We start from the raw sequence: 16,938 nt of genomic DNA, 5'->3' as shown, positions 1-16,938 counted from the left end.
GGGAGGGAGGAGAAGAGGGAGGGAGGAAAGGAAAGAAAAGAAGAAGGAGGGAGGGAGAGGAAATTTAGGTTTGCTTCATTGGACATTCCAGCCCCTTTCCTTATCAGAGGACAAAGGCGTGTGGACCATAAATGTATCCTCATCTACTGTCACATACACCCCTTTCTTGCTTGTGTTTCTAGTCAGGTCAGAGAGACTCGGGAAAATCTGGGGCAAGCAGAGGGAGCCTTGCTTTCTCAGAAATAGTTCCTATTGTTGTGGAAAGCAGCAGAAGAGTTTGCATCATGCTGTTCCTTGAAAAGTAGATGATGGATGGAAGGAAAGTAATTAGAAGTAAAAGTAATAAATAGAAACAGAAAGACACATTTCTTTCTATCAGTCTCATTTTGTTCTCCTACTGATCTTATTCAGTCGTAATCATATCCCTGGTATAAAACCACTGACCAGAGTCGGTTCTGATTATATAACACTAGCTGCCTGCAATCCTCCCTCGAAACTAAACTCTGCTCCGACATGTCACTGATAATGTCTGCTTCTCACCACAGGTAGGTGCAAATGCAGAAAGCAGCTCACTATCAGATAATCTGGTGTGATTATAGGATTAAGCCTGTTGCTCATTATATATTCAGCAATTATTAGGAAAAGGCTTTGGTGTTTTCAACAGCCCCTCTGAGATGTTATTCATAACGCCATTGGCCAGGGGCTCTGTCTGCCTCACTCCCCAGTGTGCATTCCTTTGAGTCATCCTGTGAGGAACTTCCTGCTACTAGGAAGCCCTGTGTATTATTCTCAGAAATCCTCGACACTGATCCCAAGACTCCGCCATTGGTCTCTGGGTGGCAAATATCCATGGGGCTCTTTCTCTTTTCCAGTAATACAAAAGGCGTGGCCTTGTTTATAGGATCCTTGTCAATAGACCTTGGACAATAAACTGGGCATTGTGCAAGAAGTCCCCCATCACTAGGAGGACACAGCTGCAGGACCTCTGTCTGTGAGCAGGGAGACTTGTAGTGAGCTGGGAGGTCAGAGGCAGGCAGAGGACAGCAGCCAGCCCCACCTCAGACAAAGGCCAGTGCCCACCATCCATTAAGTTCTATCAAAGTAGGAACCACCCATTTGTGTCTCCTGTGCAGGATCCACTATTTGAAAGCATTTGGGTAATTATAGCTTTCCTTGCTGCCTTTGGCTTTCAGTTTGAGTGGATTAATTATGTGCCATGTCGAGAGCTTTCTCCTGATCCCTCTGAGCTCCTCTTTTCCTCCTACTGGCTGTTTTCATCAGCTTTGATAAGTCACAATAGTTCACTGGTTTCTCTTTCTTCTCGGTCACGTGGAAACTGGGCTGTTCCCAGCTTTCCTCTCCTCTCTAACTTATGCTCTACATTTTTCCTTGGAAGCTTATGTGATTACGAGGAAGCCCTTTAATACCAATGATCAGGTGGGTTTGAAGAAATGGCAAGGAAAAGAAAGAGTAATTGAACTAGTTCCAGTTTTTTAAAAAGTCACCAAGAGCTAGAGCAAAACACTTTTTTTTTTTTAATTTCACATTTTGGGTGTATCTGCAGTGAACGGTCACTAATCCTGAGAGATAATCTCTTCCCTGGTATTTCAGTTTTTTATTTTGCAGATGTCTGATTCTGCATATGCGCTCCTTGAAACTAACAAGCATTAGTGGCTAAAGACTTTGAAAGCCATTCAGGCACTCTGTTTATACTGCACCTTTTACTCACCGTGACTGCCAAGAACCTAATCTGGCTCTTCCCTAAACAGAATGCCCTCAGGAGGAAAGATAAAGGCATTGAAACATTGAACAGTCCTTTTACTAACCGGGAAGCTCCTGTCTGCAGGAGATGGCAAGGGAGCCTGGTTCCCAGTCCATGATAAGTGCATAGTAGATGCTCAGTAAATCATCATTGGATGGAATAAATCCAGTTCCTGCCCCAGCAGCAGGCACAGGGTAGCTGCTCAATAAATATTTGTTGGAATAATGAATAAACTTCTATATTGCATGGGGGAAGAATTCCAGTCAGTATAGAACTTGCATCATTTTAACCTCTGGAAGGTTTTGGGTGAGATAAAGTAGGAAAGCAACCACAATCAAGGAAGCAGATAGCCAATCCAAGCCCTCCAGTTGAGGAGACCAACTCTATATTCCTGTGGGAACGTGGATGCTGCTGATTGACAGGCTGATTTAATGGTGTTGATGTAAGAAGTGTCCATCTCCAGAGCACAGGAAGGCGCTTGATAGTGAGCTGTCAGTCTGGAAGCTGGAGCTCCAACTGCATCTCAGGAGCAGAGGAGTCCCACGGGGGGAGCAAACGTGCTTCTGCCCAGGTCCCAGGATGCCTGCTCATGGTGTCTCTAGGGAGCATCCTTATCACATCTAGATAAGTGTTCCACTCGCAGGAGAGAAGACAGCCAAATAAGGACCTAGATATTCCTTACTCATGCTTGCAACCCACCCCTATTCTCTACTCTATTTGGGAGAAAAGATCCTGAAGTTAAGTTCTTAGGAGACACCTGTCCAGTTAAGTCCCTCACAAGAACTTTCCAAGTCAACCCTGAGTCCCGCAGGAGGACCACAGGTTCATGGTGGCTGCAAGCTCAAAGACTGATCCTGTTCCCTCCCAGCTGTCAATGCAGAGTACTCACACATTTTTATTGTGGCCTAATATACACTGGAAATCACTCAGCTGAGCTCCCCTTTGTACAGAGGAGGATGGAAGAAATGAGTGGTTTCCTGCTCTCTATCAGGCCACACTAAAAATGTGTGAGCACTCTGCATCAATAGCTGGGAGAGAACAGGATCAGTTTTTTAAAGTTGTGGCCAGCATGAACAGGAAACAGTCTAGTTTCTTTTCTTTAAACTTTATTCTTCTCCACTGACTGTTTGGGGCTATGAAATCAAGAGGTGGACACTATAGCCCAGCCTGTGTTTTTCCCAAGGTTGCTCTCCGCCCGCTGTTCTGCAGGCTCCACTCATCATCTGTCCCTGTTTAGATCGCTCTCAAATCCAGCCGTAATTTCAGAGCCTTAATGCATTCCTCCATTCAGTAACCCCAATCAAACTTACACAGTGTGGGGCGCCAAGTGTACCGTACACAGCTGAACAAAACAATCATGATCCCTGCTTTGCTGGGATCTCATACTTTTAGAGGGTGACAGGTGCTTAATAAACAAATACATTATTACAAATTTTAATATGTGTCGTGAAAGATTAACAGGAGTTGGTGTAGATTAATTTGGGAGATTGAGAAAGTGTTATTTGATCCGAGACCTGGAAAAGAAGTTATCCAGGCAAAGAGTTGTAGAAAGTTCTCAAGGGGGTAGGGAAGGGCTAATTCAAAGACTCCTGCAGTGGAAAAAACCAGATTGGACCACCAGAGCTCAGTGTGTCCCAAAAAACTGAAAGAAATGCGTGTGTTCAGAACATTCTAAATGAGGGCAGTCAGATGGGATGAGCCCCAAGAAATGGTGGATTAGTTAAGATAATGCTTACTGCTAAATGCACTAAGGCTTTCAAAGTCTTTGGCCACTAATGCTTGTTAGTTTCAAGGAGCTCATGTGCAGTGTCAGACATCTGCAAAATAAAACTGAAATACCAGGGAAGAGATTATCTCTCAGGATTAGTGACTGCTCATTGCAGATACACCCACAATGTAAAATTAAAAAAAAAAAAATAGATAATGCAAACCCAAACTGTTTTAGTTCAAACAGGAAAGATATTTATTTCTCATTCACAGGATGCAAAATGGGCATTCTGAGATCTAGACAGTTTCTCTTCCAAGTAGTGTTTTGGAGACCACGGCTTCTTCCATCTTGCAGCTCGGCTATTTGTGACAAGCTGCCAAGGCCACATCTTATCTACATGGAGGCCTCTGCACAAGAGGGTTTTCTGAGCCCTGGCCTGTCTGGTAGTGGACTGCACTCACATTCCTAACTGCATACCTAACTATACACCTAACTCCAAGGGAGAGTAAGAAATGTGGTCAGTGTGTGTTCCCAGGAAGGACAGTGATGCAGGTGCTGGGGACCTTGCACTTCCAGCTATATTCCTAGTGCACTAAGGAGCCTGAGCAAGGACGCACCTGCAGCAAATCCATCATCTTATCTAAACCCACACGTGCAATCGCTCATGTCAGGCACTGGGCCCCAAACCAAATGCATCATCCCCCTCAGAAAGCAGTGTGTTCCTTCTTCTTCCAGTGATGCCTTTCCAGACCCGACAGTCACCTTTCCTGTCCTGTTGGCCATCCACACTTCCCTCCCAGCCCCAGATGCAGAGTTATTCAGTAGTTGCCCAGCTAGACTGTTCAATGGATTTCTTTCCGCTGTGATCCAGAATGCTAATTTATGTATCTACAGCATAGAATATCTCCTTTCAGTGACAGTTATTCCTGGCTGTCATATAGAGCAACATTTTCTCAGTGTTAAGTCATCCAAGAAGCTTAACTAATAACTTTAGAGAACATGGATATCAGAATCTTTAGATTCTTCAGAATCTTTCTAAAATGTGTCTTTCATTCCTGCTCAAAACAAAACAAAACAAAACAAAAACACGTTGGTTTCTTCTAATTATCTACTAGAAAATGCTCAAACTTATGTAGTGTGGAGAAACTGACCTAACCCATCATTTCAAAACTCTTCTTACCCTATCCCCCTCTGGCCAGCCAGGATGCCCAACCATCCCCCACAGTCCAAACAGTGTGGGTGAATTCCCACCTCATCCTGCCTCCCTCTGCCCTGAATGGCCTGTTCCTGCCCATTTTCCTCTGTGAATCCTACGATCCCTTGGTGTGCACCCTCACCCCAAGTCTTACCTTCTCTGGGAAGCCTTCCCTCTCCCCCAACAACCGGAAATAAGCTTTCTGTTTCTGGAGTTTTGTAGCACTGACTCCCTCTAAGCAGCTTCTTATTTTGTTTCTTTTGCTTATTCAGGAGGCTACCTCTGGGTTTTTGTGTTTTTTTTTTTTTGGGGGGGGGAGTTCAGTTATAGATATTTCCACTTTCTTATTCACAGCTCTCTTCTCCAAGAAGCAGGTTGCTGGGTATAGGAGTGTTGCCCTGAGGTGGTGGTGGGGGGGGGTCTGTCTTTCAAATTTTCCATATTATCAAGATTTTCCTAACTGACCTATAATATTTGTACATATTTTGTGAGTACACTATTATAATTTCATATATGCATGCAATGCATAATGCATTTAGCATTTGCATCCCCTCAAATGTTATTTCTCTGTGTTGGGAGCCCTCACGCTCTTCTCCTGTCTCCTGGTCATTTTGAGCTACAGAATTACTTGCTGAAAACTGAAATTGCTCTACTGGGTCATATGATTCTGGCCCCACTCCCCCCCTCGCCCCCCGCCCCCCGCTCTGACTGTTCCAGTTCCCTATTATTCACAGATTTTTCATGTGACAATATGTGCTAAGCCAGGAGAGTGCATCAGACCTACTGATGTGTGTTTTCTGAATACCCTGTCTTTGGCATTTTGTAACCTGAACCTCTGTAGGGGACCATCCCCTAGCAAAATGAGCCTCTAACATGATAGCAGGCCCCTTAGTTCCATTTCTAAATCTGCCTGATTCTAAACATTCTTATTCGAGTCAGATGGAAAATTCAATTCTGTCTTGTTTTCCTCCTCATTTAATTGGTTTTCCATATGCAGGTTCAGAATTGGAGTTTTGCTGAACACACTGTCCCTGGGTGGGAGTAAACGATCACTGGTATCAGGGGAAAGGGGAGGAATTTTCAAGTTAAGTCCCTCCCACCTGCTTTGGAAAGATGTTAGAGGGAGAAGAAGACCACGCTGGCCAGCACAGACTCCTACTCTGCCCTTGTGTGAGTCCTCTCATGACCATGTGATATGCCTAACAGCTGGCACCTGAAGGGGGTGGTACAAGGACCAGGGCTTCAGAAATCTCCAGATAGCTGTCTGTTGGACTCCACAATCAAGCTACCAAATCATCTGCAAGTTCAGGAACATGTGAGGTGTTCTTTGGAACAGAAGCTTTTCAACCAAAGTTGATCTAGAAGATTGGGATAGAGCAGTTGCTTAGCAGCATGAGGCCCTGGGTTTGGTCCCCAGTCACTGCAAAAAAAAAAAAAAAGAAAAAAGAAAAAAGCCGGTGGGAGACCCAAAGTGATCTGAAAATTTGATGGCCCTTTTTTAATATTTCATTCTAAATCAGGCAGAGCAAAGAAGCCATCTCTGCATGCTGTCTCATGTTTCTAGTTTTCTTTGGGAAGAGAGATTGTATTCTGACTTTTGGTTCATGTGAGACCTCGTTAGCATCTCCAAAATTCAAACATCCTTAGTTTCCACTGGGCTGCTGCCCAAGAATTAGGGTAGGCTAGAAAGAGTTGCCCTGAATGTTTGCTTTTTTACCTTTGGCAAGCAGCACCCAGTGTCCCTCATTGCAATGATTATAGGGTGTATGTAACGTGCTGGGGTTTGGGCTGTGGACAGCATGGCTGTCCTTGGAAGAATGCCAACTGGCTTCGGTTTTCTGCAACTGAAATTGTCGCTATTGCTACCCCAGTACGGGCTTCTGGGCTCCGGATACACAGCAGCATCACTACACTTCCCAGAGAGACCAGGCCTGCCTGACAGCCATCATGAGCGGAACCATGGGCAAGGCCCCCTTTCCAAATTAAGTATTAAATTAGCATTATTTCATCCTTATCCAAAAATGTGCTCAGAGCCTAGACAGGCCTTTCCTGAGCACTGGAATATGGACTGTACAATTCCGGAAGAGCTCGGCCTTCAGCAAGGCGTTTTGGATCCTGAGGCTTTGTGGTTGGGATTTCACTAAATGCCATGTTGGGGGCGGGGGAGTCTTTCTTCTTTCATCCGGAGCCAAAGAACGGACGACTCAGCCTGCTTCATGCTCATCATCTTAATCACAGGCTGAAGATGAATATTTTTGGTTAGTTTCCTTTTTTATATATATATACACACAAAATGCCTATTTATAGCCATTTGTTGTCGGACTCTACCAATTACTTGAAAAAACGTGTATTTAGAGAGAGACAGACTAAAAATGTGAATTCCATGGGTAGCTATCATCCTGTATTAGATCAGCCTTTTGTGAGGACGAGAATGGAGAGGGTAGTTGGCACAGGATCACTCATGCCAAGACTGCCCGTCTGCTTTCACTTTAACTGGAGGATGATTAGAGCAAATGAACACTCTGCTCTCTATCTGTCTTATCTTTGTTGTTATAAGCGCGCTGGACCCCAAGTTCACGTGTCCATGGGCGTTCTGTGTTAAAGCCCTGCACAGTAGCTTTCTCCCCATCATCACCATGCCAAGCCCTGTGCTCTCATTCCTGCTCTCTCACACTTTCCTGTCTCCTGGTCGGGTTTCTCCATGGAATATTTGATTTCTGTGGTGCTCGCTCTTCTAGTCCAACTCCTCCTTCTCGGTCTTTTGGGGGGATCCTTCCCCTCTTCTGTCTTTCAGCGTTGGTTTTCTTCAGCATTCCATCCGCTTCCCCTTTCTCTTCCCAGACCACATGTTTCTACCTCTTCAGCTACAGCAGGAACGGATCCGGCTGGGGAGTCCAGTTTGGCAATGTATAGGGGTCGTCAGAGAGGAGTTGCTATGGAAGCTATCCTGTGGGCTGTCAGAGGTACAGAATGTGTTCCTCTGACTCCTTGCCCTCCACCTCGCACTGGACATAGGGTTCAAAAAGGCAGGGTGGCTCACGGGGGCAGTATATAAAGGCAAAGGAGCCAGAGGGATTGCATAAACTATTGTCCATGGAGGAGAAGGGGACGCGCAGGCTAAAGAGGTTGAGCCTATTTTCATGGCCAAGGCCAGCAACAGGAGATAGATGGCAAATTCTCTCTCCATAAATGCAGGGTTGGAGCACCACTGAAGGGTCAGGAGGCTGACAAAGGAGCTCAGGTGGAACCAGTCAACCTGACAGAGCATCTTTTCTGGGCTAAGTACCACTCACTGTGGAAAGCGCTTTGTTTGCATCTTCTCACTTGGAGACTGGAAAGGAGGACAGTGCCCAGGGAGAAGGACATGCCAAGTAGACAAGCGAGCTTTCTGCCTGGATTGCCTTTGTCAACACCTTCTTTACCTTTCACGTTGACCTTGTCCTTGTTCAAGGAGCACCACCCTCCCTGATCCTTCCCAGGGTCATTTGCTTCTCCTTTGGAATCTCCCCGCCCTCTGTGCATTTAGTCATGTAGGCAACAAATGTTTATTCCAGTACTTTGGAATTTTTGAAGTCTGAACTCAATTATTTTCTTATTACCTGCTAGACTGGTTTTTTCATGGTGAGAGTTCAGTATCTAGCAGATATCATGATCAACAGGATAGAAATTAGTTGAATAGATAAATGAATAACAATATTTAAGTTATTTAGTCAAGATTCAATTTAACCCCAAGCATAAGAGACTCTCCCATCAGCCCATTTCAGACCCACGTGACTTAATTTACCGGCGTGATCATGAGTGGAGGATTCACTGAGTGGTTGTTTTCTGTTTTTTGGTTTACATGGTTAAGTTGACACTCCTGGCTAATGTCAGACATTAACCAACTGTTGACGTTCCCTATAAAACAGGCACATTCTCCGCATACTTATTATACACAATTCAGTAATGATTAACATTTGAACTCTGTCTAGGCTGAGCAAACCACATCAAAGCACCTTTTTTTCACTATGACTTTTAAAATATCAAATATGGACTGAGTGAGTAGGTGTCAGAGAAATTGACTTTGTAAACTGAAAATCATAAACAGATTCATTTGAAATCTGTCATGTGGAGTGCATATATATAAAAATTATGAGCATTTTGGTTTTCCCCTTGTAGGTAATAAATAACAGCTGTAATATTCCTCCTCACCTTTTTCTGATTAGCTTCGTGTCTGGTGTATTTTTTCTGACACTCTTGTTAACATCGTAAGGATTTCACCAAGGACAGACAGGATTCTAAATAAGGAGTGTGGGTGTAACAGAAAACTTACCTCAGTCAAGTTTGAGTCCAGAAAGGAGGAGAATTTTTAATGGTAGTCAGGCTGCCCTGTTTTACTCTTCCCCAGGTCAACACCAGCAGAGCTGGCAGGTTCCAAAGAGCGGGAGTACCTGGGAAGGATAACGGGCATGTGGGCCCATCGCCCTGCTGGCATGGCTCCCCAGACCCCCTCTTCCCCATGCCTGTGCCCATGTGGGTGCATCCAGAATGCACCCTGGCCACAGGCTTCCACTTGGAGTCAATGAAGCCCAAAGGATCCTCTGGGGGCTGCCAAAGGTGACCCAAGGTGGAGAGGTTAGACAGCTCTCCTTTTAGCTGTTTTATGTAGGGGATGACTGCCCAGAGTTTGTTTGGAGGGAAGATTTGGCCACACAGTCTGTAAAACACTGGTGTCACTGAATTGTGTGATTTCAACAACTACTATTTTAGTAATAATAATAATAAATAATAGTTGACATTTATTGAGAGCTTACTATGTGCCAGGGACACTGCTAAAGACTTTTGATGTAATATCTTATTTAATCCTCAAAAAAAAAAAACTATGAGATTGTTACTCATTTTAATCATGAGAAAACAGAATCAAGTGCCCATGGTTATAATTAGAAGAGTTGGTCAGGGGCTTGGGCTAAGCCAGAGATCTCAATCCCTTGCAATCACAACAGTTAAGTAGCCCTGGCAGCCTGGGTAACTAAAACCCAACACAGAGATGTTTACTAAGTGCCCGTTGTGGTCAGGCATTAAATGACGCTTGAACTCCACTTAACTCTGAGCTTCACTCTACTATTGTCCCCCATGTCCTCACCTAATTTTGGAAAAGTCTGACAAGCAGAGAGGCAGATAAGTAAGGGTGGAAGGAAAAACCGTCCTGACACCCTCCCTGAGTGCCCGAGCCCACCCCGGCCTCCCTCCCACCACCTCGCCTTTCCTTTTACTCCCCTCCCCCTCCCGTCTTCTTTCTTGGGTGTTTTCTTTTCGCTTCCCTCTTTATTCCTCCTTGTTGTTCCCTCGTTGCTTCTAGTGGATTCTCCGTTGTCACACCAGGGCAGGTCACAGCCACTCCCACTGCTGCACTCGTGTGTGCCCTCTGTTTTCCTTCCCCAGCATTAGACCTGGGGCCTCAATAAACACTTCACATTTTAATTTTACTTCAAGGGTGTATATCTGAGGACTGTTGAATCCATTCCATTGTTTCCCCAAAATTATGGCTGAATTAGAATCGTCTTTTTGAGCCAAGAACCCTGGTGTTTTGTTGTTGTTTAAACAGGGCATAAGACCAGAAATGGGGAACCTGCCCATAAAATTAATGGCAAGCAAAGTGAGAATCCGTGAGAGCCCTGAGAGCTTACAGTGAGCCTGAGAAACAAATTCCCATGGGGCGGTGGGGATTGATTCCAGTAGTGTGGTCAGATATTTCGAAAAGCCACAAGAAATGTTTATGCTGAAGTTAAAGTTGCAGCAAAAACCATATAATGATTATTTCTGGTGTCTAAGGTTATGTACGCTACAGGACTTCCTGCAACTTTGTGCCCCCACCCACATCCCACTTTACACCCCAACCCCTGCATCATTACCTGAGCCCTGCAAATCGTCATCATCATCACCATCACCATCACCATCATCATCACCATCAAGTGCCTACTCAGCCCTCCAGTTGCATCCTGGACATCATTTCTTTAAGGAGACCTTTTCTTCCCCCCCTCACTAATCTAGGTTTCCCTTGGCAGCTGACCTCACAGTGTTACAGGGTTAGGTGGTCAGGTGCACCTAAACCTTGATGGCTGTCCACACCTAGGTTCAACCTAAACTGAAAGGATTTCTTTGGGTTGGTAGATTGGTTTTTGTCTACGTCCCCAGTCTGATGGCAACTGCAGTGGGAATTCGAGAGACCTGCAACTGGGGTCTTGACACCTAGGAGCTCATTTACTCCTCACAGTCCTCCCGTGGGCTAAGTAGAACTTTTATGCTCATTTTGCATAGAAGGAAACAAACAGAGTGGTTCAATGACTTTATAAGACAACAAAAAAGAGATTGCTCTCAACACCACTAAAATGCACAGTGAGTTCTCTGAGTTCCTTTTCAGAACTAAATAGTAGTGGCATAGGGCAGGACACTGCTAAATTCCAAGGAGTTTGCACCTCTCATTTTCCAGCTGGGGCGGCCATCCATGCTGCTTCTTTAAAATTTTAGCAGGAAAGGACATCAGCTAAGGTTTTGGAGGTTCATAGAAAAATTTTATTTTTAGATCCACCATGCTTTTTAAAATAGGAACTAAGGCAACATTATACACACTCACACCCAGCTATGTATGTCTTTACCATGCAACAAGATGACGAGGCCACCTTGACATAAACCCACTGTCACTGGACATGTGAATCCATGAGCAGACTGGAGATTGGACCCGCACGTGGGCCAAGTGCCTCTCTCCAGCTAAGACTGAATGTGCTGTGGTCCCATGCAGAAAGCCAGGCTCTGGGCTGTGGGCTTCTCACTAGCTGGCACAAAAAGGACCTTAGTGACTTGAACTTCACTTGGAGTTTGGAATTGTTTGAACTTTTCACTAGATTGACCAGGAAGAAATGACCAGCCAATCTAACGTTTAGGGTAAATCAAACTTTACTGTAAACTTTGAGATAATTGATTCCCATAATAAGCAAATAGGCTATTCTTTTATAAACTTTAAGCACAAAAGTTGAAGGTGGTTATTGCTACTTAAACCTAAATCACGCCTGTTCACTAAAACCACACCTGACAAGATTCTATATTAGAAAACACATTGAAACTAAGCTTGTGGAAAGATTGGGAGGGTCTCTGACGGTCCATGTGCGTGAGCGTTACAGTAAGTAAATATGTCCACATCAAGCTTGAAGATGGCCTCACACTGGCAGGAAGGGCAAAGGATCAGTGGCAGAATGAAATTTTAAACTGACCTTGGTAGATTATAACAATGATTAAAAACAAAGAGAGCTCAGTGGAAATGAGTGGCAGGACACAAATCACAGGACAGAAAGAGAATAAACCCTGAAGTGACAAATCATAGCTTTCATCCACAGACACTATTTTCCCCAACCCTATTCAAATTCTGGAACATAAATGAGGGAGCACGTATAGGTCCTCCCCAAACCCAGACCCTAGAAGTGGATTTGTTTTCTGTGTGGTTTTTAGTGTTAGGTTTTATTTCATTTTTCTGATATAATAATGACTTCTGCCTAATTTACTCAGGAAATAACCTCAAAAAAAAAGAGAAAAGACTTGGGAATCAATCTAACAAAAGAGTTGAAAGACCTCTGTAACGAAAACTACAGAACACTAAAGGAAAAAAAAAAATGAAGAAGACCTCAGAATATGGAAAGACTGCCCATGCTCCCTGAATAGGCAGAATTAATATTGTCAAAATGGCCATACGGCCCAAAGCACATAACAGATTTAATGCAATTCCAATTAAAATGCCAACATCATTCCTCAAAGAAATAGAAAAAGCAATCATGAAATTCGCTTGGAAAAATAGAGATCCAGAAGAGCCAAAGCAGTGCTTAGCAAGAAGAGGGAAGCAGGAGGCATCACAATACCAGACCTTAAACTATACTACAGAGCCATAGTAACAAAAACACAATGATATGGCACCAAAACAGACATGTAGACCAATGGTACAGAATAGAAGACACAGAGACTAACCCACAGTTATCTCATACTAGACAAAGGCACCAAAAATATTCACTGGAGAAAAGAGCTATTCAACAAATTATGCTGGGAAAATTGGAAATCAATCTATAAAAAATGAAATTAATTAAAATAAAATTAAATCCCTATCTCTTACCGTGCATGAAACTCAATTCAAAGTGGATCAAAGATTTAGGCACTAGAACAGAGATCCTGCACCTAATAGAAGAAAAAGTAGGCCCAAATCTTCACCATGTCAGCTTAAGATCTGACTTCCTTACAAGACTCCTAAAGTGCAAGAATTAAAATCAAGAATCAATAAATGGGAAGGATTCAAACTAAAAAGCTTCTTGTCAGCAAAGGACACAATCAATAACATGAAGAGAGAGCCTACAGAATGGGAGAAAATCTTTACCACACACACCCCAGTTGTTTATAATCTCTAGGATATATAAACAACTAAAAAAACTTAACACCAAAAAAAAAAAGCCAAATAACCCAGTCAATAAATGGGCTAAAGAACTGAACAAACACTTCCCAGAAGAAGAAATACAATTGATCAACAAATATATGAAAAAATTTTCAACATCTCTAGCAATTAGAGAAATGCAAATCAAAACTACTCTAAGATTTCTTCTCACTCCAATCAGAATGATAATTATCAAGAATACAAGAAACAATATGTTTTAGTGAGGATGTGGGGGAAAGTGTACACTCATACATTGCTGGTAGGACTGCAAATTTGTGCAATTAATATGGAAAACAGTATGGAGATTCCTCATAAAACTTGGAATGGAACCACCATTTGACCCAGCTATCGTACTCCTCAGTTTATACCCAAAGGACTTAAAATCAGCATACTGCAGGATCATAGTCACATCAATGTTAATAGCAGCTCAACTCACAGTAGCTAAACTATGGAACCAACCTAAGTGTACTTCAACATATGAATGGATAAAGAAAATGTGGTATATATATACACAGTGGAATATTACTCAGCCTTAAAGAAGAATGAAATTATGGCATTTGCTGGTAAATGGATGGAGCTGGAGAATATTATGCTAAGCAAAATAAGCCAATCCCCCAAAACCAAAGGCCAAATGTTTTCTCTGATATGCAGATGCTAATTCACAATAAGGATGAGGGGGGCTAGGGAAAAATAGAGTTACTTTGGATTAGGCAGAGGGGAGTGAAGGGAGGGGAGGGGGTATGGGGGTAGGAATGAAAGTAGAATGAATCAGACATTATTACCCTATGTACATCTATGACTATACAACTGGTGTGATTCTACATCTTGTATTCTCAGAGAATGAGAATACAAGATATATATATATATATACTTCATATACATATGATATGCCAAAGTGCATATACTTCATATACGTCTGATATGCCAAAGTGCATTCCATTGTCATGTATAACTAATTAGAAGAAATTTTAAAAAATAGTGACTTCTGCCTAATTTACCCAGGAAATAGAATTAAAAGAAAAAAATACTATTGTACTGAAGAGATTATCATTATTGCAAGACATTATTACCTATGCCATATAGATATTGCAGGGATTAAGTAATCGTATTTTATGTTTATGAGCACATAGTTAAGTGCTTATAAGTATTGGCCATTACTAATTAAACATTACTATCTTTAATGTTGATCATGTTGACTGTAGTTTTACAATACAGCAGACGCTATGCTAAGCATATGTGTGCCTTATCTCCCCGACTATTGTGAAACTAATTTTATAGAAAGTGAATTGAGGCATGGGAAGTTCATAAAGTTGCCCAAGAGGGCAAAACTGGTAACATTAACTGTTTTAGTCAGGTTCCTTTCCTTTTTTTTTTTTTTTTGGCAGCTGTGATCAAAAGACCTGATAAGAACAATTAGAAGAGGGAAAGTTTATTTTAGGGCTCACAATTTCAGAGGTCTCAGTCTATAGATGGCCAACTCCATTCCTTAGGGCTGAAGATGAAGAGAACATCATGGTGGAAGAATGTGGTGGAGGGAAATAGCTCAAGAAATCACACCAGGAAGCAGAGAGAGATGACTCCACTCACCAGGGATAAAATATATACCCCAAAGGCACACCCCCAATGACCCACCTCCTCCAGGTACACCCTACCTGCCTACAACATCACTCAGCTAATCTTTATCAGGGGATTAACACACTGGTCGGGTTAAGGCTGTCATGACCCAATCCTTTTCACCTCTAAACCTTCTTGCATTGTCTCACATGCGCTTTTGGGGAACACTTCACATCTAAACCATAACAGTAACATTTATCACACTCTCTATATTCCGGACTTAGTACCGAACATCTTCAATGCATCATCACGTTTAGTCCATATTATATTGTGAATTACATACTATTATCCTCATTTTACAAATGAGGAAACTGAGGTTTAGGAGGTTCAGCTGGCCTCAAAGTCACACAGCCATTGAGGGAAGGAGCTGAGATTTGAACCCAAGCAGCCTGCTTTGTACTGCTGTGCACCGTGGCCTTCTGGGAGAAGGGGTGGTGGGACCTCACTTGCATCACACAGTCCTTACCTTCACCTTCATTACTATCCTAGCACTGCTTTCCTCCAGGGTCAGAACAGTAAATCCTCCTAAGTCTCATTCTCTGCCCATGCCCAGCTCATTTCACTTGAGCAGCGTTTCAGAGAGAAGGTGACCTAGACCATCCTGTTTACCCCTGCACCGATGCTGGAGATTTCCCACCTCCCAGCCCAAGCCCTTGCTTCTACCCCTAAAGCCAGAAGATCCCCCTCCCCATGGAAACTTGGCCTTCAGAGCTGAGGAAGCTGTGTTAGAAACATTCTGTATATTGAGCCAAAATGGTATCATGTACCTTAGTCTCTCTCTGTGCCTTCGTTTCCCTCATTTATAGGATGAGGGATGGGTGGATTATAAAGGGATTAAATTAGATGCAAGCTAGGGGCTGAGGTTGTGGCTCAATGGTAGAGCGCTTGCCTAGCACATGTGAGGCACTGGGTTTGACCCTCAGCACCACATAAAAATAAATGAATAAAATAAATGTATGATATCCATCTACAACTAAAAAATATTTTTTAAAAAAATTAGATGCAAAGTGCTTAAAACAATGCCTAGTCCATCATTACATTCGACAAATGTTAGCTGTTATTACTATTATTTTTATTATCACTTCTCCATATTGTTTCTGCTCCTGAAAGTTTTATAGGATGATTCCAGTCCTTTTGAACTCCCCCCTTTCACCATTTTGTCAGCTGCAGCCTGCCCTTATCTCCTTAGATCCAGGACATGGTACTTGTCTTCTTGATGACCTTGTAGGCTTCATCCTGTATCATTCCGTTCTGACCTACATGCATTGTCAAGAACTGCCCTTCCTGGATATTGCTTAGGGACATCAATATCCTCTTCAGAAGCCAAACTGGTTCTTGCTTGCTTTCATATTAGGGTGGATTTAAGTTTCTCTCTTAATTTCTTGCCAAACCATACACACGTGCTATTTTCTTTGGGCATGAAAGCTTCCTATCTTCTCTGCACTTCCTCTTCTTATTTGCAGCAAAAAAATTTTTAAAGCATTATGTAATTAAAAGCTCCAATGTTTGGTTATACACCAAAATGTTAATAGCAACTAATAAGCTTACAATTTTTTTTTAATTTTCCCATTCATACTTTTCTGTATTTTTCAACATGTGTATAATAGGATCTGTAATTAGAAAAAATAATGTGTTTTATAAAAGTACAATCATAAACTATTCTAGACAATGATTTCCAAAGAGTCAGGAAGATGCCTTATGCAACCTAGAGAGCAGGGTTGCCTTTCATGAAAATCAAGAGTATCCTTAGGCATTCCCCATTTGGTGAATCCATTGCCTATGACTAATCTGTGTCTTTCAAACTACATGTTACCTCAGACACTTCCTTCAAACAAAAATTAGAAAAATACACTATATTTAGTGGACACCACAGATTGTTGCTTACAGATTGAATTGTTCTGTAGCAATAGAGATGAGAACCTGGACCCCTACTGACCAACTCACCATCCCCTCTCAAGATAGCTCTTGAGGTCTGGAACTCTTTCCAGATGTGGAGAGCTGTGTTTTCCACCTCATTCTAGAGACTTGAGCTCCTTCAGATTTTACTCAGATTAGGAGCACTGTAAATTTACTACACAGTATGTAAGATAGGGATATCCTTCATGTACCCTAAAATTTTCTGCTAATCTCCTTTTTTCATGTCCCAAATCAATACATATGGCTAATTCATCTTATGACTGAGTATTTCTGTCTGATCAGAAAGTTTTATTATC

General features: G+C 42.6%; 1 protein-coding gene across 1 annotated transcript in view; it reads left to right on the top strand.

Moving 5' to 3' along the window:
• Arsb (arylsulfatase B) overlaps positions 1-16,938 on the top strand; it is a 155,558-nt gene that overhangs the window by 124,485 nt on the left and 14,135 nt on the right. The gene's annotated exons all lie outside the window — the stretch shown is intronic.

The sequence above is a fragment of the Marmota marmota genome, unplaced genomic scaffold (genome assembly GCF_001458135.2).
Source record: "Marmota marmota marmota unplaced genomic scaffold, marMar, whole genome shotgun sequence".
Lineage (NCBI taxonomy): Eukaryota > Metazoa > Chordata > Mammalia > Rodentia > Sciuridae > Marmota > Marmota marmota.
The sequence above is the reverse complement of the archived record's forward strand: the minus strand, read 5'-3'. Positions and strand labels throughout refer to the sequence as shown.